Source organism: Pristis pectinata, chromosome 6 (genome assembly GCF_009764475.1).
Source record: "Pristis pectinata isolate sPriPec2 chromosome 6, sPriPec2.1.pri, whole genome shotgun sequence".
In the NCBI taxonomy this organism is placed as follows: Eukaryota; Metazoa; Chordata; class Chondrichthyes; order Rhinopristiformes; family Pristidae; genus Pristis; species Pristis pectinata.
The window spans coordinates 297,787-319,736 of record NC_067410.1 but is presented as its reverse complement, the minus strand read 5'-3'; the positions used below and the strand labels follow the sequence as shown (position 1 = coordinate 319,736).

General features: G+C 47.2%; 1 protein-coding gene across 2 annotated transcripts in view; it reads right to left on the bottom strand.

Annotated features, from left to right (window-relative positions):
* The window catches only part of LOC127571753 (protein kinase C delta type-like), an 83,730-nt gene extending 63,876 nt beyond the window's left edge, over window positions 1-19,854 (bottom strand). Inside the window, exon 1 of one of the 2 annotated variants that reach the window (XM_052018426.1) lies at window positions 19,676-19,854. The gene's annotated coding sequence lies outside the window, so the exon portion shown is untranslated. Of the gene's footprint in view, window positions 1-8,296; window positions 8,432-19,675 lie in introns of those variants that run through there. The other variant, XM_052018427.1, reaches the window with a different exon arrangement.
* Window positions 19,855-21,950: the final 2,096 nt, after the last annotated feature.

Sequence of the window (21,950 nt, the reverse complement as noted above, 5' to 3'; positions counted from 1 at the left end):
ACTGCAGCACAGAAAAGGGCCCTTCAGCCCACCGAGTCCATGCCAACCTGATCTTCTGCCTAGTCCCATCTACCTGCACCTGGACCATATCCCTCCAAACCCCTCCCATCCAAGGGCCTATCTAAACCTCTCTTAATCATTACAATTGAACAGATTTGTGCATATTTCTGCCTGTGCCCACATGTGTAAAGTTGTAAATGGACCCATGTAAATGCTCATCTGCTTTTCAAACCAATTTGGTTTTGTGACAAATGAAATTCCATTTTCTGTGAAGTGTGAGAAATTAACGGCAAACCAGCAAGATGGAGACAAGAGATTGCAGATGCTGGAATCTGGAGCACAAAACTAACTGCTGGAGGAACTCAGTGGGTCGAGCAGCATCTGTGGAGGCAGAAGGATGGTTGATGTTTTGGGTCGAGATACTGGAAGCCAGCCAGATATTTGGATCCACAAACACTTTGCCTGGGACCATCTCCACAGGTTGCACGTTGGGATCCAACAGGGCTAATTAACCACAACATGCTGTGTAATTTAGGCTGATCCTTTCCCTCAATGTCAACAAAACAAAAGAGCTGGTCATTGACTTCAGGAAAGGGGGTGGCGTACATGCACCTGTCTACATCAATAGTGCTGAGGTTGAGAGCTTCAAGTTCCTGGGAGTGAACATCACCAACAGCCTGTCCTGGTCAAATCACGTAGATGCCACAGTCAGGAAAGCTCACTAGCGCCTCTACTTCCTCAGGAGGCTAAAGAAATTTGGTGTGTCCCCTTTGACACTCACCAACTTTTATTGATGCACCATAGAAAGCATCTGATCTGGATGCATCACGGCTTGGTACGGCAACTGCTCTGCCTAGGACTGCAAGAAACTGCAGAGAGTTGTGGACACAGCCTCCCTTCCTTGGACTCTGTCTTTACTTCTCGTTGTCTTGGTGAAGCATCCGGCATAATCAAAGACCCCACCCACCGGGGACATTCTCTCTTCTCCCCTCCTCCATCGGGTAGAAGATACAGGAGCCTGAGGGCACGTACTACCAGGATCAAGGACAGCTTCTACCCCACTGTGATAAGACTATTCAATGATTCCTTTATACAATGAGATGGACTATGACCTCACAATCTACCTTGTTGTGACCTTGCACCTTATTGCACTGCACTTTCTCTGTAGCTGTGACACTTTACTCTGTACTGTTATTGTTTTTACCTGTACTACATCAATGCACTTTGTACTAACTCAATGTAACTGCACTGTGTAATAAACTAACGATCAGTCTGTAAGACAAGCTTTTCACTGTACCTCGGTACAAGTGACAATAATAAACCAATACTGCTCTCACCCAAGATCTATTAGGTAGGATAGCTGTTGATTTAACCACTGTCTTTAGCTGACCCACAGAGGTTACTGACAGCTGAGCCACCATGGCTCAGGTCACCCAGACCAACTCTTGTTGCCACAGCAGAGTTATGTTGTGATTGTACAAGATGTTAGTGAGGCCACACTTGAAGTATTGTGTTCAGATTTGGTCACCCTGTTATAGGAAGGATGTGATTAAACTGAAAAGAGTGCGAAACAGATTTACAAGGATGTTGCCAGGGCTCGAGGGACTGAATTATAGGGAGAGGTTGGACAGGCTGGGCCTTTACTCTTTGGAGCGTAGGAGACTGAGGGGTGATCTCATCGAGGTGTACAAAATCATGAGGGGCATAGATAGGATGAGCGGTCTTTTTTTCCAGGGTTGGGGAATTGAAAACTAGAGGACATAGTTTTAAGCTGGAACAAGAATCAGAGGGGCAACTTTTATATAAAACACAGCGGGTCGTAGATATATGGAACCCGCTGCCAGAGGAAGTGGGTGAGGCAGGTACGTGAAATACATTTAAGAAGTATGTAGACAGGTACATGGATGACAAGAGACTAGAGGGACATGGGCCAAGTGCTGGGAAGTGGGATTAATTTGAATATACATCTTGGTCAGTATGGACACGTGTAGGCTAAAGGGCCTTTTTCTGTGCTGTACAACTCTATGACTCAAACACTGGCTGAAGAGTAGACAAAAGTGTGACTTTGCGTGGGCCACTACAAACCTTGGAATGATGGACATAGCGCATTATTTGTCCAACACCTCACACAGGAAGACCAACCAAAATTATTGCTTCCTATTGTTTTTAAACATAACTTTCTGCCTCCAGCAATACTGAAAATTGGGAAGATTGTACATTCCAGAATCACATCTACCATTCAACTCAAAGGGCAAAACATATCCAACATCGGCCAGGCCATTAATGAGAAATTAATTAGTGGCATAACGAACTGTCAAAGACTTCAAGCTCAAAAGGAATAGCAGGAATAGGCTGCCCAGGCCTTCAAGCCTGCTCTGCCACTTACCAAGATGATGGCTGATCTTCTACCTCGCATGCATTTTCTAGTATTGTCCCATTTCCCTTGATTTCCTTAATGGCCAGAAATCCATTCATCTACACTTTGAGTGATCTCAGCAACCATCATGACCCCTGGGGAAGAGAATCCCAAAGATTCACCATCCTTGGACTGAAGAAACTTGTCTTCATCTCAGTCCTAAACTGTCTACCCCTTTATCTTGTAACTGTGATCCCGGTACCAACCCCTCATTCATGGGAAACATCCTCCATGCATCTACCCTGTCAAGTCATTTAACAAGTTTGGTTTTCATGAAATAGAACATAAAACAGGACAGTACTGGAACAGGCCCTTCGGCCCACCACATCTGAACCAAACGTGATGCCAAATTAAACTAACTCTCTTCTACCTGCACATGATCCACATCCCTCCATTCCCTGCACATTCATGTGTCTGTCTAAAAACCTCTTAAACGCCTCTATTGTATCAGGTCTCCCCTCAGCCTCTGATACTCCAGAGAAAACAACCCAAGTTTGTCCAACTTCTCCTTATAGCTCATACCCTCTAATCCAGGCAGCATCCTGGTGAACCTCATCTGCACCCTCTCCAAAGCCTCCACATCCTTCCTATAATGGGGCAACCAGAACTGAATGTAATACTCCAGATGCAGCCTAACCAGAGTTTTATACTCTGCTGTATCCTTTGACAACCTTCTTCACTGACCACAACTTCAGCAATCTTTGTGTTGTTTGCAGATTTATTAACCCACTCATCTACATTTTCATCCAAGTCATTTATATATATTACACAGGCCCCAGCACCGATGCCTGTGGAACATCCCTGGTCACGGACCTCCAGCCAGAATAACACCCCTCCACCACTACCCTCTGACTTCTATGGATAAGTCAATTCTGAATCCAAATGACCAAGTCACCATGGATCCCATGAGATATCCTCTTGTTCTTTTACATTCTTAACAATATAGATCTGGATTACCCAATCCCTCTTCATACGGTAAACACACCATCCTTGGAGTGTGGCGAATCTTTGTCGTGCTCTTTGTAGGACATGTATGTCCTTTCTTAGGTACAGAGACTAACAGCATACACAATACACACACAGTGCGGTCTGAGTACCTACAGAATTGCAATAAGACTTCCTTACTCCCAAATCCTCTCATTATGCAGCCTAACGTAACATTTCCCTCCAAATCACTTGCTGCATCTGCACACTGGCTTTTGGTGACTTGTGTACAAGCACACCCCCGTCACTAGGAATTAACGCTATTTTACAAATATTCTTGCTCACTCATTCACTGAAAAATGTGAACCCTCTACCACAATATTTCTATAGATAGTCACAGAGCAATACAGCACAGATACAGGCCCTTCAGCCCAACCAGTTCATGCCAACCACAGTGCCCACCCAGCTAGTCCCAATTTCCTGCGTCCGGCCCATATCCCTCCAAGCCCCGCCCCTCCATGTACCTATCCAAGTGCTTCTTAAATGATACTATTGGACCTGCCTCACCCACTTCCTCTAGCAGCTCGTTCCATATACTCACCACCCTCTGCGTGAAAAAGTTGCCCCTCAGGTCCCTTTTAAATCTTTCCCCTCTCACCCTAAACCTATGCCCTCGAGTTTTGGACTCCCCTACCCTGGAGAAAAGACTGTTACCGTTCACCTTATCTATGCTTCTCATAATTTTAAACATTTCTATAAGGTCACCCCTCATTCTCCTACGTCTAAGGAATAAAGACCTAGCCTGGCCAATCTCTCCCTGTAACTCAGGCCCTCGAGTCCTGCAACATCCTTGTCAATCTTCTCTGAACTCTTTCCAGTTTAACCACGTCTTTCCTATAACAGGGTAACCAAAACTGTACACAGTGCTCCAAGTGCGGCCTCACCAACGACTTATACAACTGCAACATAATCTCCCAACTCCTGTACTCAATCCCCTGACTGAAGAAGGCCAGGTGCTAAGCCCCGTTATCATCACCCTGTCTACCTGTGATGCCGCTTTCAATGATCTATGCACTTGTACTCTGTTCCATCACCTCACACTCATCTGTATTGAAATCCATTTGCCACTCCTCAACCCACTTCCCTAACTGATCACGATCCCCCCGTAATCCATGATAACCTTCTTCACTATCAACAACACTCCTAATTTCATGTCATTTGCAAATTTACTTATCAAGCCTTGTGCATTTGTATCCAAATCATTGATATAAATAACAAATAACAAGGGTTCCAACACCAACCCCTGCGGCACAACACTAGTCACCGGCCTCCATTCCGAGAAACAATCTTCAACCACCCTCTGCTTCCTACCCCCGAGCCAATTTTGAATCCACCTAACTAGTTCTCTATGGATTCCGTGAGACCTAACCTTCCACACCAGCCTACAATGCGCGACCTTGAAGGCCTTGCTAAAGTCCAAATAGACAACATCCACTGCCATACCCTCATCTACCTTTTTGGTTACTTCTTCAAAAAACTCTAAAAGGTTCATCAAGTTTGACTCTCCACGCACAAAGTCATGCTCCTAATCAGACCTTGTCTATCCAACTGCTGGTAGATCCTGTCCCTCAGAATTCCCTTCAGTAACTTCCCCACCACTGATGTCAAGCAGACCGGCCTGTAGTTCCCTGGCAACTGTAGCTTCATCTGCCATGTTCTTGCCCACTCACCCATCTCATTTACTTCCACTTGAAGTGTTCTGACATCCTCTGCCATACACACAGTCCCACTAGTTTGATATCATTAGCAAACCTGGAAGTGTGATATTTGGTCCTCTTAGCCCAAGCACTGTAGAAATTGTGAATCCCTCGGTCCCAAGATCGATCTGTGCAGGAACCCAGCAGTCAGAGCCAGATGACCCCAGGAGACCCCTTCACTTGCTCTCTGTCCAGTCACCAATTCTCCATTCACACCAGTGTCGGCAGACAGGTGAAGTCTAATGCTGAAAATGTGGTGCTGGACTTTGGTAGGAAAGTAAAAGCGAATATATAGAACATTACAGCACAGTACAGGCCCTTCAGCCCACAATGTTGTGCCAACATTTTATCCTGCTCTAACATCAATCTAACCCTTCCCTCCCACATAGCCCTCCATTTCTCTATCATTCATGTGGCTATCTAAGAGTCTCTTAAATGTCCCTAATGTATCTGTCCCCACAACCCCTGCAGGCAGTGCGTTCCACGCACCCACCACTCTCTGTGTAAAAAAACTTACCCCTGACATCCCCTTTATACCTTCCTCCAATCACCTTAAAATTATGTCCCCTCGTGTCAGCCATTGTCACCCTGGGAAAAAGTCTCTGACTGTCCACTCGATCTGTGCCTCTTATCATCTTGTGCACCTCTATCAAGTTACCTCTCATCCTCCTTCTCTCCAAAGAGAAAAGCCCGAGCTCACTCAACCTTTCGATATATACATAATGTATCTTACGTAAAAGAGTAAAATATATTTTTTCAACCCATCTGCTCCATTCTCCTCCCCCCTCCCCCCCACTGTTCGAACCGTTTCTCCCCAGCCCCACCCACTAACACCATCTCCCCCACCCCACACACCAACTCCCCAACCCAACGACCAATGCTGTCTTCCCCACCCACACCGTCTCCCCATCTGCCCCCACCCCACCCACCCACACCGTCTCCCCATCTGCCCCCACCCACCAACACCGTCTCCCCATCTGCCCCCACCCCACCCACCAACACCGTCTCCCCATCTGCCCCCACCCCATCCACCAACATCAGCCTCTGTCTCTCTCCACCACTGCTCCCCACCCCAGCTCATCATCTCCCTCCCCCACATCTCGAATAGATTAATTCCACAATGTGTCAGCAGGGAGGGAACTGAATGACACAGAATCACTCAGGGACAATGCAATCTGCGTTTAATTGGCTTCTAAAGATTCATTCAAAAGCTCCAAATTAAAATAACAAAAGCCGAAGCCTCCCCTCGCCCACCGCTTTCTGGCATCTCCACATCACGAGGCTGGGACACGGGCTGCCGGCTCTAAGGGAGAAACGGAACCACAGTCACAGGGAGCTCCCATCACGTTGGGATGGGGGACCAGGTTAGGAAGAGATGTTACTGCCGGGGAGAGGGAAAGCCAAAAATGTGGGTGCGTGGCTGGTCAATAAATGAAACACACGTTAGGAGGAGAAGTAGGCCACTCGGCCCCTCAAACCTGTTCCACCATTTAATAAGATTGTGGCTGAACTGATTGCAATTTCAATTCTACATTGTCTACCCCAGTAACCTTTCACTCCCTTGCTGATCAGGTATTTTCAAACACTTTGCTCCCAGCCCCCTTTGAGGAAGACTTCCAAAGATTCACAACTTTCAGAGAACAGAATTTCTCCTCACCAATGTTAAATGGACAACCGCTATTTTTACAGTTCCCCTACATCAAGCTTCTTCCACAAGAGGAAACATTTCTCTACACATCCACCATCAAGACCACTTAGGATTCTGTATGTTTCACGCAAGTTGCCTCTCACTCTTCTAACCTTCATTGGAGACAAGCCTTTCTGTCCAATCCTTCTGTGTTAGACACATCCCCCATTCCAAGATTAGTCTAGATAACTTTCCCTGAACTGCTCCCAATGTATTTACACCCTTCCTTAAATAGACCAACACTGCACACGGGGTTCCAGACGTGATCCCGCCAAGGTCCTTGAAACGGAAGTATCACATAACAAAAATATTCCCAATCACCTGCTGCACCCGCACACTGCCCTTTAGTGAGACATACTTGGCACCCAGATCTCTTTGCATCTGAACTCTGCACTCTCAAACCATTTAGATAATATTTATATACATTTTCCTGCTACTCTTGTTTCCATGTAAATGAAATCATGTATCATGACACTTCAAGTGCCCGAGACGCCAGACCTGAAGCTCACCACAGCTGCACACTACACTTCCCCCTCTCCTGCTCCTCAGTGCAGTCTTCCACCCACCAATTTGCTGAATGTTCCATTTCACTCATCCTCACCACTCCGAACGATTGTTCCACTGCTCAAAGCTGCTGTAAAACTCACTTGTCACTTACAGTCCTGTACATTAGTGCTCCTTATCAGTTACACCAACGCACACATCAGTGATGGAGTGAGATTAGTAAAGCGAGACCTGGGGGCAGTTTGGACAGACAGGGTGTGGCGTACACACACACAGAACCAGGCCTGGTGCAGCGTACACCCACCTACACACACACACAGGTGAGCACTGTGCACAGTGACATTGACTTCATTCCTTCCAGGTCTCTCCCTGAACCAAGCTTTGTTTTTAAATCAGTAATTAAATCTAACATGGAATAAACATTGTGTCCTTTCCGAACAATCCATGAACACTACCTCGATATTCCTTTTTTTTGCATTATTTATTTTGTAATTTATAGTAAATTTGTCTTTGCACTATACTGCTGCCACAAAACAACACGTTTCATGTCAAGTCAGTGATAATAAACCTGATTCTGGTGTCCCAGCCACCAACCTGTTTCACTCAACTCCTGAATTCCCAGTGGCATCGATCTACTGAACTCTGTGAAAATCCAAAACACAAATACAACAATTCACACATCCTCCAATTTGAAATCTGTGAAATTAATGCATATCCAGACTACAAAGAACCCAGACTAACCAGCAAGTGCTAAAGTATCAAAGGAATCAGAATTCATTACTCCCACCACCTCAATTCATTCTGACTGAGAAGAGTTATTTCTGGACATATAAAGCTGGCTTTGCACAACCAGAGACACAAGAGACTGCAGTCCACAACCAGCCTTTCACCAGCTCGAACAGGGAGTTACGGAGCCAGCCAGGTGTGTAGCCAGTTTTCCACAAGCTCCCACCACCTCAGGTTCCTGAATCCCTCTTGCTCACAGCAGCCTTCAGTTCCCTCTCTCACCTCCGTGGTCCCAGTGAATTGGCAGCAGTGAATTCCAGCTGAACAAAAGCTCTTGCAGACAAGTGTCCCCGGGACTGTCAGCCACGAGACTCAGAGCCACCCATCTCCATGTCCTGGGATGGCAGTTCGCAAAATGAGAAGCTTCTGCTGCATCGAAACACCACACATCCCTGACGTCAGGTTGTGTTCAACCTGCTGCCCCCTGCGAGCAAGCTTAGTCACAGCAACGAGATTCTGGCAGAGCCCCGAGCCACAGCACCACTGCCTCCCCACCACTTCAGCAACGCCCCCCCCCCACTCACCCCCAACGTGTCCAACCCCAATAGCAAATTCCTAGACTCACTGACACCAGCCCCCGCACCACACACCCAGCCCCCCCACACCACCCCACTCTTCCACACAGTGCTCACCATATCTACCCCCACAAAGGGCAGTGAGGGGAAGGGGCATGTGGGGCCAGAGTGCACAGGTGCCCAGGGGTTGCTGTTGCATCGCTGACCCATTGGATCTCGGACCCTGTGAGCTCCACTATGGTTGGGCTGCCCCAGAGATATACTGGGGTCACAGATTCTGGGCCTCAGGGGCAGGAATGGTGGGGGGAGGGGGCGGGGAGTAGGGAGGGCAGGAGCGAGAGGGTGTCAGGAGTGAGGGGGGCTCCAACTGAGTGGAAGGAGGTGGGGGTGGGGTTGAGCTCATTTGCCAACAGACGCTCCTCAGCTGAGGGAAGTCACCAAGTGACGTGGAAATGGCCGAGATCATTTGTCTACCTGAAGGTGACTCTCATTCACCTGCATGTCTCAGCCGAATACAAAGGACAAGCCCACATCCGCTCTCGTTCTCAGATACCAACAGCTCCAGCACAGAAAATTCACCGTCTCCTCCTGACAGTGTGACATAATAACAGCCGGTATCTGCAGTCAGACAGGTGCCTATTAAACCGTTTTCTTCCAACGCTCTGGGCCACTGTTTGTGTTGGGGGTGGAGAAAGAAACTCAGCACTTACAAAGAAAGAAACCAGCATTGTTCCCTCTACCTGGGAAGAACTATAAAAATTCTCAGCCCAGGGGCCACTCACTCTTCTTATCAAAGGATGAAGGGTCTTGACCCCATAAATCATAGGAGCAGAATTAGGCCCTTCAGCCCATCGAGTCTGCTCCACCACTCAGTCATGGCTGATTTCTAATTCAACCCCATTTTCTCACCACCTCCCCATAACCCTTAACCCCTTCACCAATCAAGAACCTGTCAATCTCTGCCTTAAGTACACCCAATGACTTGACCTGCACAGCCAAAACATTTCCCCACAGACGCTGCCTCACCTGCTGAGTTCCTCCAGCATCTTGTATGTTGCTCCAGTTTCCAGCATCTGCAGTCTCATGTGTGCAACTGAAGAACCTCCACCCAGTTTATCCCACCTTCGCACTGGGTCCGTGGCCTTCTATGCTCAAGCGATTCAGAAGTGTCTGTCTAGACACTTCTTGAGATGCTTGTTTAGGCACTTATTAAATATTGTCAATGACTCTGCTTCCAGCACTCTCTCAGGCAGTGCATTCCAGGTATTCACCACTCTCTAGGTGAAGAAGGTCCCCTTCAGATCCCCTCTAAATATCCAACCCTTATCCTGAATCTCTGTCCTCTATTTTTATCTCTCTCTGAAATGGGGGAAAATTTCCTACAGTCTACCCTATCTATACCCCTCATAATTTTATATACCTCAGACATGTCCCCTCTTAACCTCCTCCACTCCAGGGAGAACAGACCCAGCCTCTCCAGTCTCCCCTCATGGTTGAAACACTCCATCCCAGGCACCATCCTGGTGAATCTTGTCTGCACCCTCTCCAGTACAATCTTCAAAATGTTCCTCATCACTGTATATTCCTTGCCTTGATACATTCCCCAAATGCATTGCTGCACACTTCTCTGGATTAAATTCTATTTAATTTTTTGCTCAAATGTCCACGCCATCAATATATTTGTGCAGTCTATAGTTTTGTGTCTCAGTGTCAACTACATGGACAACTTTTGTATCATCTGCAAAAGTCTTTATGAAATCTCCATACTTGGTCCTAAACTATTACTAGAAACACAAATGGACCACGTACTGATCCCTGGAACTCCACTGTAACACCTACATCACCAATGCATCATTCTTTGCTTCCTGCTACCGAGCCAGGCTTGGTTCCAATTTGCTACTCTTTGGATCTCATGGGCTTTTACTTTTTGACCAGCCTGCATATGGGACCCCGTCAAAATTCTGACCAAAGGTCTTGAGACCTGAAACGCTAACTGTTCCTTTATCCTCCGGATACTGCCCGATCTGCTGACTGTTCAGCATTTTCTATTGTTTTATTTCAGAGTTCCAGCATCAATTTTTTTTTGTTTCGTTATAAACTAATTACATCAAATACACTGCCTTGTGCCTCTTTGTACCTTGTACATCCTCCAAAAAATCAATTAAGTTTGTCAGACAGCAATAAAAGTGCCTTGGCCAATGACACTCCTCCTCTCCCCCTTCCATTATGAAAAGTCATTGGCCTGAACTGCCAGCTCTGCCTGCTTTCCCCATAGATACCCCCTGACATACCAAGGCGCCAAAGCATCATTTGCTCCAACATCAGAACTGGACACAAATAGCAAAGGACAGTCAATTGAAACTTGAATTCAGTCTGGAATCCTGATGGCTATTGGCCACCTAGACGGATGGTACAGTTCCTGGAGCTTATACTGGGCTTCAGTGGGACAATGTAAAAGGCCAAGGAGAGGGCAGAGTGCTGTAGGACTCCATGACTTTATGCTCCAAGTTTGTCAATGCCACAAAACTGAGTGGGAATGTGAGTTGTGAAGAGAACGCAGAGACATCACGGTGATTTAGACAAGTTGAGTGTGTGGGCAAATATGTGCTCAATGCAGCATAAAGTGGATAAACGTAAAGTCATCCACTTTGGTAGGAATAAGACAAATTATTACTCAAATGTTGATAATTTGGTAAATGCCAATGTAAAAAAAGCAATAAGTTACTTCCTCAGGAGGTTAAGAAATTCAGCACGTCCCAATTCACCCTCACCAATTTTTAATCGATGCACCACAGAAAGCATCCTATCCGGTACGGCAACTGCTCTGCCCAAGATGGCAAGAAACCAGCTTCCCCTCCTCGGCAAAGCAGACAACATAATCAGAGACCCCACCCACCCCAGATATTCTTTTCTCCTCCCCCCATCAGGCAGAAGATACAAAAGCCTGAAAGCACATACCACCAGGCTCAAGAACAGCTTCTATCCCACTGTTATAAGACTATTGAACAGTCCCCTAGTACGATAAGATGGACTCTTGACCTCACAATCTACCTTGTTATGGCCTTGCACCTTATTGTCTGCCTGCACGGCACTTTCTCTGTAGCAATATTCTGCATTCTGTTATTGTTTTCCCTTGTGCTACCTCAATGCACTGATGTAGTGTAATGATCTGTATGGATGGCATGCAAAACAAAGTTTTTTACTGTACCTTGGTACATGTGACAATAATAAACCAATTTACCAAGTTAAGGCAGCAATCTAATGTTATCGAGTCCGTCACACCGCTCAGAAACTGGCCCTTCAGCCTACCGAGCCTGCCACGGTCCTTTTACACTAACCTACACAACTGATCCCATTTCATTCTCCCCACTAACCTAACACACCAGGGGCAATTAACCTACAACCCTTCATCGTTGGCCTTCCTTGGAAGAGGTTTTGAGTACAGAAGATATCTTAGTACAATCATACAGGGCCTTAGTGAGACCACAGCTGGAAAAGAGAGTGCAGCTTTGGTGTCCTTACCCAAGGAAGGAGATATTACCATAGAGGGAGTACAGCTAAGGTTCATGAGACTGATTCCTGGGAAGGCCGGACTGATGTATGAAGAAAGAATGAGTTGACCAGGCCTGTATCACTCCAGTTTAGAACAAGGGATCTCACTGAAACACAGAAAGTTCTGACAAGGCTAGACAGTGATGACACTGAGAACAGTGTTGGTAAGGTTAATGTTCTAGAGTATGTAGATATCAAGAGAGAGGATGTGTTGGAGCTGTTAGAAAATATTAGGACAGATAAGTCCCCGGGGCCTGACGGAATATTACCCAGGCTGCTCCTCGAGGCGAGGGAGGAGATTGCTGAACCGTTGGTTAGGATCTTTGAGTCCTCGTTGTCCACAGAAATGGTACCGGAGGACTGGAGGGAGGCAAATGTCGTCCCCTTATTCAAAAAAGGTAGTAGGGATAGTCCAGGGAATTATAGACCAGTGAGGCTTACGTCTGTGGTGGGCAAGCTGTTGGAAAAGATTCTTAGAGATAGGATCTATGGACATTTAGAGAATCATGGTCTGATCAGGGACAGCCAGCATGGCTTTGTGAAGGGAAAACCTTGCCTCACTAGCCTGATAGGGTTCTTTGAGGAGTTGACCAGGAAGATTGATGAGGGTAGTGCAGTAGATGTGGTCTACATGGATTTTAGTAAGGCATTTGACAAGGCTTCTTCAGAAAGTCAGAGAGCATGGGATCCAGGGAGGCTTGGCCATATGGATTCAGAACTGGCTTGCTTGTAGAAAGCAGAGGGTTGTGGTGGAGGGAGTGCATTCAGATTGGAGGGCTGTGACTAGTGGTGTCCGACAAGGATCGGTTCTGGGACCTCTACTTTTCGTGATTTTTATTAATGACCTGGATGAGGGTGTAGAAGGGTGGTTTGGCAAGTTTGCAGATGACACAAAGGTCAGTGGTGTTGTGGATAGTGTGGAGGACTGTCAAAGATCGCAGAGGGACATTGATAGGATGCAGAGCTGGGCTGAGAGGTGGCAGATGGAATTCAATCCGGAGAAGTGTGAGGTGGTACACTTTGGAAGGACAAACTCCAAGGCGGAGTACAAAGTTAATGGCAGGATTCTGGGTAGTGTGGAGGAGCAGAGGGATCTGGGGGTTCATATCCACAGATCCTTGAAAGTTGCCTCACAGGTGGATAGGGTAGTCAAGAAAGCTTATCGGATCATTCATACGTCGTGGGATCGAGTTTAAGAGCCACGAGGTAATGATGCAGCTCTACAAAACTCTGGTTAGACCACACAGAGTATTGTGTCCAGTTCTGGTCACCTCATTATAGGAAGGATGTGGAAGTGTTGGAAAGGGTGCAGAGGAAAGTTACCAGGATGTTGCCTGGTTTAGAGAGAATGCATTATGAGGAGAGACTAAGGGAGCTAGGGCTTTACTCTTTGGAGAGAAGGAGGATGAGGGGAGACATGATAGAGGTGTACAAAATATTAAGAGGAATAGATAGAGTAGACAGCCAGCGCCTCTTTCCCAGGGCACCAATGCTCAATACAAGAGGGCTTAGCTTTAAAGTAATGGGTGGGAAGTTCAAGGGAGATATCAGAGAAAGGTTTTTTTACCCAGAGAGTGGTTGGGGCATGGAATGCACTGCCTGGGGCGGTGGTGGAGACAGGTACATTGGTCAAGTTCAAGAGATTGTTAGATAAGCATATGGAAGAATTTAAAATAAAGGGATATGTGGGGGGAAGGGGTTAGGTAGCTTTTAGGTGCGGCTTAAAGGTCGGCACAACATTGTGGGCCGGAGGGCCTGTATTGTGCTGTACTTTCTATGATTCTATGACAGGCAGGATGCCAGGAGGATGCTATGCCTGGCTGGGAAGGGTCTAGAACAAGGGGGTCACAGCCTCAGGAAGACATCGGACTGAGGTGAGGAGAAACAGCCTGAGGATGGTGAAACTGTGGAATGCACTATGACAGGAGGCTAAGTCACTGAATATACTTGAGATGACCAATAGTGTTCTGGACACTAAAGACAGGACTATGGGGAAGAGAGCAGGAAAGTGGTATCATCTTGAGTGGGCAGCAGACCCGAGGCTGAATGGATTGTTCCTGCTTCTGTCATTTCATTTTTAAATTATACAGTATTGGCAGCTCTCGTCTTCCAACACCACTCCCGTAGCCAGGGAGGACTGAAAAATGAGAGTTAGAGCCCTCACAATTTCCTCCCAAACTTTCTTTAACAGCATAGGATATACTCCATCTGGGCATGGAGATTTTTCAAAGATACCAAAACCCATAAAATTTTCTTGTATATTCAACATTTTGTACACATCCTCCTTCCCTCCCTCTCGTGAAAACAGCTGCACAATATTCATTAAGAACTCTAACCCATATCCTCTGCTTCCACACGTTAGCTTTTCAATCTGCAACATACATTACTCTTCCTTCATCTGTTCTGATAGTTCCACACCACTGTTGAAAGGCTTTCTTTTACCTTGGCTTCCCCTTCAGCATAAGTGACAAGGATCTCAACCAAGTCAGCTCCACTTCCTGCATCGCTCCCACTCAGTAGGGACAGGTCCTCCTTATCCTCAACCTTCGACTGATCATCCTCTGTAATTTCTGCCATCTCCACAACATGCTACCACCAGACACAACTTTCCCTCCTCACCCATCACCGTGTGGGTTTCCCTCTGCTGCTCCAGTTTCTTCCCACATCCCAAAAATGTGTAGGTTGACAGGTTAATTGGCTGCTATAAATTGCCTCCAGTGTGTAGGTGAGTGACAGCACGGGGGGGGGGGGGGGGTTTAATGGGAATGAGGTGGGATTGGGTGTAAAATGGGTGCTTAATGGTTGGTGAAGACGGTGGCCAAAGTGCCCATTTCCCTGCTTTATGACAGGTACCAGTGACTATTGGACTGAACACAGCCTAATTCACTGTCCTACAATGACCCCAAAACAAGGGCAGCAACAAGGGCATGAACACTGAATTGTCCAATTTTGCCCTGTCCCTTCTCTTTTTCCTTTTGATCTTCCCAGTTCCTCCTCCACCCACCCCAGCCCCCATCACCCTGTTTCTTTCCCCTTCTCTACCCACTCCATCTGCCCATCACCACCACACTCTTCACACTGGGTCCCCTCCCCCCACAGTTCATATCTGCCCTCCCCACCTCCCTCGGTTCCAGGCTCCACCTTCCTCTCCTATCAGTGTCCATCATCTGCAGCCCTCTGTCACCTCCACCAATCACCTCCAGCCTGTCACTATTCCCAGTCTCCCCTCCTCCATCTGCCTATCACCCCCCTTCACCTGGATCCACCTATTGCCTGCCAGCTCTTACCCCACCCCTTCCCCTCACCTTTTTATACTGACTACCTCCCCTCTTATCTTTCAATCCAGATGAAGGGTCTCGACCTGAAACGTTGACTGTCCATTTCCCTCCACATATGCTGCCTGATCCGCGAGTTCCTCTAGCATTTTGTTTGTGGCAACAATTAAAACTTTGCTGCAGGGAAACAGTGTTGAAGGTCTTCAGGCCTTAGACAGTTGGCTCTTCTCAGATAGCACTTTAACCTCCAACAACCTAATAACCTCCAACTATCAGAAACAGCAGAATGTCCTCCCTCCCAACAGCACTGTGGGTATACCTACACCTCAAGGGCTGCAGAGGTTCACACAGGCAGCTCACCACCACCTGGGCAATTAAATGCTGGCTCAGCCTGTGAAGCCCACATCCATAGAATGAATGAATAAATAAATAAAGGCCTTGATGTCCCCAAAATTAGCAACCTGTGTAGTTTAATGAGAATAATCTGGAGTGAATTCCCACAAGTGCAAGGTGTTCTTGAAGTGAAAACTTCATCTTAACTTCACAGAAAAAGCAGCCAATTAGTTCAATACCATTAAGCACAAGGCAGACTCATTACTTGTCTGCTCTTAAACATTTGTTTGATCTCTTTTCCAAACTGTCCCAAATTTTTTACCTTCAATTTCCGGTTCTGCTTTACTTCCCATTACACTGCCGAGCTAATTCAAACTGCACAAGACACCTGTCAGTAGAGACAGAGGTCCAGCCCACCTGCCAACAAAGGGACCTCGGCACAGAAGTGGGTAGTGCCCGACAGCCAATGTGCTGCTAACTCTCTCATTTCATACTGACAGGGTGAGACATCAAATTATTTAAATAGACAGAATAAGGAACTAATAGACAAAATAAAAAGGTTTGAAAATTTCTTTGAAATGCTTGTTTTAATGGCTGATGACTAAACTATTGAAATAAAGGATAGCAACATTCCCTCTCATATACCTCACCTCCTCAAATTGACAACAGTAAACAAAACTCTCAAACCAACCTCAGTCCAAAGAAAAACCTATGGCAGAGTCAATAAAATACCCACTGTCGGCACTGAATAAACAGCAGTCCCCTCCTCCATGCCCCAACTGTAAGAGACACAGAACAACTGCACTCAAGACAAGAAACTCTTTAGAGCACAGCTGCAAGACTGTGTCCAATTCCCTTCAAAACAGAGGTTTTCTAGAATTGTTCCAAGAGAGTTAGACCAGAGAAGCTGATAGAGGTCAACAGGCTAGGGCTGATCAGCTCAGCAAATGTTGGCGTAAACCATCCCGACACCCTCTTCGAGTCATTAACATCCTTCCTAAAATATGGAGCCCATAATTGGACACAACCCTTCAGCTGGAGCTCAAGTACTGTTTATAAAGATTTAGCAAAACCTCCTTGCTTTTTTATCCAATTACTCCATCAATTAAGACGACAGCCCAGCTTACATTTTTGTTTGGAAACAGCATTATTACCTTGTTGTACTCAGAACCCCAGGATTTTTCTGTTCCTGCATTCCAGTTCTAAAATTGCACATATTATCAACTTTCCACAGGTGAGGAAAGTTCTTGCTGCCAGTAATTCCACACTCCAAATATATTCTTAAAACGCTCAATTGGACAAGAATTGCAAGCAGCATTCATGATCGTCAGCTTATAGAATATGATACAAACAAAGATAAAACATCACAAAGGTAAATGCAGAAAACTCACGGACTCCACAGAATCCAAAACCGTGTCACTGATGGTCAACAACAGATTAGGCATTCAATACATGCAGCCAGCTTTGCAAAGACAGTTTAAGGCCATTGAATGTGCAGATAGATAGGGTGGCACTATTGGGTTGTCCACAACCCACTATTGGGTTGTGTCCTGCGGCAGCAGAGGGACAACTGAAGAGCAGTGTTAAGATGGTCAATGTAGGAGCACAAGGAAGGATTCATTTTGTTTTGAGGGAGGGGTTACTGGCACAAGTTCTTGATGGAAAGGTTAAATGGAAACTATTAATTAATACAGAATACGGTCAGGGTGCAGTGATTGATAAGAGTGATGAAACAGAACCGAAGTTAGAGCTGAAATTTTTGGAAAACATTCTCAGAATAAAGAGGGAAAGCAGCATTCTAGGAGTTAGAGACAAAGGCCCCTGCCATTTCATAAATGAATGAAGGTATCAACATCCCAAAAAATGTCAAGACTGTGATTGTGAATGCTCAAACCCGTCAAAATAGAAATGAAGTGGTACTTAGAACTATGGAGTAATGTCACGGGCTCTGAAACTTATGGGAAAAGGACAAGAATCAAATAAAGCCAAAACCAACATTCTCAGGTATCATTAAAGGGGTAAATGTGGTGTCAGTGTTAGTGAAGGTGTGGGGCAGATCGTTCAAAATAATGCAAAGACAATTCAGACCATCCTGAAACAAGGACAAGCCGGTGGTCACAGTGGGCTTGGTGCTTTGGCTGCTCCCTACATCACATAGTTAATCCAGCAAAGGATTTCAGGAAGATTGACGGATAAAGCCAACGGGAAAAATGAGGAAATTAACTTGTATTTGTATGATGCAAAACATTCCAGGGTAGTGGGTGATTAAATTCGGGAATGACCTACATCCAGGCTGGATATCAGGCAAACTGAGAGATAGTGGCAGGGTCAATGAGAGGTGGGATGGTGGTGGATGTGCAAAACAATGCCATGTTTACGGGGGGGGGGGGGGGGGGGGTCCACAGAGAAATCCTGGGGGCAACATCTGGGCAGGAAGAGAAGCCATTGTTGGTGATTGTCTGGCTGTCTAAGGAACAGAATACACAGAGAAAAATGTCTTGGAGAAATATAAGGTCATATCTTGGAGGAAGAAACAGGTAATAAACAGAGAACAGAAGTTCACCAAGTAAATAATCAGAGACACAGGGACCCCCAACTTAGCCAATGTGATAAAGCTTTTTTTTAGGAAAACAAAACAGCATTTTAGGTTTATAGATTGGAGCAATGAGAAAAGATGTAAAAACCTTTCTGCAGAGTGCATCTAGACTTGGGGAGTCACTTTTTAGTGACAATTGAGTAAGAGAGATTTTAATGTAGATTCACTAGTCTGAGTTGAAGGAGGGGAACTAGGGTCACGAGGAGAAACAGGGCTGAGAGCTGTCAGAAAAAAACAACCATAGTTTTTTTGGTGTTCTTAAACTATGAAGTATTTGGTGGTGAAAAAGGAAACTCCTGCAGAGAGTGAAGAGGTACTGACTTCAGGACACACCTTCCACTGAGTGCAAACCAGATGTGGGTCAACCTTGTTTTCTACCACACTTTTAGAACCAGGACATCCCAAAGCTCTCTCCAGCCAGTAAAGCAGTTCAAGGATATCATTTGCTTTGAAGAAATCCTGCAGCGAATTTTCGCACAGCAAAATACCATGGGCCATCGCTGTTATTGACCAGTGAAAGTGTTTGTGACGTTGAAAGAAGGACAAACTGCTCTGCAGTGCCCAAGGTCCTGGTTCATGAAGGTCCCAAAGACCTCACCTCCCTTTGCACTGCCCCTCACCCCAGTGTTTCGTTTGTTGGGTGGGGAATAAACTGTGGGTAAAGGGGAGCAAGGGGGAGAGAATGGGAGAGAGGGTGGGGGGGTCTGAAGTGGGGGGGGTTGAAGTGGGGTGGAGGGGGTCTGTGTTGTGGTGGGGAGGGGCGAGGGGGGAGGAGGGAGTGTGGATGATGGGGGAGTGTGTGGGAGGGCATGGATGAAGGGGGAGGGTGTGGATGAGGTGGGGGGAGGGTGTGGAAGGGGGGAGGGTGTGGATGAGGTGGGGGGAGGGTGTGGATGAGGTGGGGGGAGGGTGTGGATGAGGTGGGGGGAGGGTGTGGATGAGGTGGGGGGAGGGTGTGGATGAGGTGGGGGGAGGGTGTGGATGAGGTGGGGGGGAGGGTGTGGATGAGGTGGGGGGAGGGTGTGGATGAGGTGGGGGGAGGGTGTGGATGAGGGGTGGGGGAGGGTGTGGATGGGGGGGAGAGGGTGTGGATGAGGGGTGGGGGAGGGTGTGGATGGGGGGGGAGAGGGTGTGGATGGGGGGGGAGAGGGTGTGGATGGGGGGGGAGAGGGTGTGGATGGGGGGGGAGGGTGTGGATGGGGGGGGGAGGGTGTGGATGACGGGGAGGGGCGGGGAGGACCACCAGATCTCCGCCCGATTGCGGGGCGCCCCCGGTCAGATGAAGTCTCGGGTCATTGGGGAGTTGCGGATCTCCGGAAAATGAACTCACCGCAAGCGTCGTCCGTCCGACCGCCGAGTCCGGCGCTCCCTCCTTCCAGGGTCAACCTCTCCCAGGCGCTCCCTCCCTCTCTGCCTCCGTCTCCGGGCGCTCCCTCACCCACTGTCCCGGGACAAACTCCCTCGGTCGCCGCCTGTTTCTGAGTTTCAGGAAGTTGCTGTAGTCCGGGTAGTGACGTCATTCAGGTACAGCCCCGGACTTTAACTCGTCATCGGACGGATCGGCGGGAGTGGAGATTGTTCCGGGCCGTGGGACCGGACCGGCTGGGCTGGGCAGGGCTGATCTGTGGGACTGGGACCGGCTGAGCTGGGCTGAGGGACTGCGACCGGGACTGGGACCGGACCGGCTGGACTGTCGGACCGGGCTGATCTGTGGGAACGGAACGGGACCGGACCGGCTGAGCTGGGCTGAGGGACTGGAACTGGGACCAGGACCGGACCGGGCTGATCTATAGAACTGGGACCGGAGCGGGACCGGGCTCAGCCTCACACCGGGGGACGTGCAGGACAGGTGGGAACAACGTGTATTCACACAGCGGTGGTGGAAGGTTAGATTCGTGACCAAGGAGTCTGTGGGAGCTCGGCCCCGGGAGAGTGGACAAGTTCTGTGCTCAGTGTAGGAGTGTCGATGAGGTGAAGGCTGAGGAACGGTCTGCGCCTTTTCATGTCATCACCAGAACCACCCAGTGAAGGGATTAATACCCCACACACACCCCACTCCTCAATACACCCACACGCACCCCACACCTCAATACACCCAAACCTCAATACTCCCAAGCCTCAATAAACCCACACACACCCCACACCTCAATACACCCACACACTCCACACCTCAATACACCCACACTTCAATATACCCACACCTCAATACACCCACACGTACCCCACACCTTAATATACCCACACACACCCCACACCACAATACACCCACATACATCCCAAACCTCAATACACCCACACCTCAATACACCCACACATACCCCACACCTCAATACACACACACACCGCACACCTCAATACACCCACACCTCAATATACCCACACATACCCCACACCCCACACCTCAATATACCCAAACATCAATACACCCATACCTCAATACATCCACACACACACACCACACCTCAGTACACCCACACACACCCAACCCAGCCATGGACACACTTCCTTCCATCTAGCACACCATGAACACATATCACCCCAAATCACACAGTGCCCATAAACACTGGGACCAGAGGTAAAACACAAGAAATAAAACCAGGAGAAAACATTCCATTCATTGAGACTGCTCTACTTTCAATAAGACCAAGGCTGACAAGATTTGTCTTTTACTGCCCAATCCCCACAATCCTTGACTCCGTATAGTTCAAAATATTGTCCATCTGAACTTATAATGTCAGCATAACATTGTGGGCCAAAGGGCCTATACTGTGCTGTAATGTTCTATGTTCTATAATATATTTAAATGTCCACCTCTAAACACCTCTGGGATACATAATCCCAAGGGTTCATGATCCTCCGGGAGAAGAAACTCCCCCTCATCTCGTCTTAACTCGAGATTATTCTGAAAATGTGCCTCCTAGTTCTTGATTGCCCGATACTGTAAACATTGGACAGGCTGGGTTTAGTTTACAATGTTTAAAAGGCAAATGGTATGAGCAAAGATGGGCATCATGGTCAGCCAAAGAACCCATTGCTGTGCTGTACAACTCTATGACTCTGATTATCTCAGCATACACACTGACAAAATCGCTCAAGTGTTAGGTTTCAGGGTGATCACTTCCCATTATTCTGAACTCCAGTTAGTATAGGCCCAATCTGCTCAACATTTCCTTGTAAGATAACCCCTTCATTTCAGGAATGAACCTAGTGGTTCTTCTTTGAATTGTCTCCAATGCAACTATATCTCTCCTTAAATAATTAAACAAAAATTGTATGTAGTGTTTGAAGATCCCTGGAGCTGGAGTCAATGGGCATCAAGGAGAAAGCACTCCAGTGGTTGCAGTTATATCTCGCACAAAGGAACAGGGTTGTGGTGGTTGGGATGTCAATCATCCTGTTTCTAGGACAACACTGCAGGAGTTCCTCAGGGCAGTTTACTGGGCCCAAACATTTTCAGCTCCTTCATTGATAACCTTCCTTCCATCATAACATTATGACAGTCATAAATATCATACAGGCATGATCTGACAGATGTAATTCATGCTACAAAAGTGCCAAGTAATGACCATCTCCAAAAATATCAATCTACCCTATACTTAGTCCCC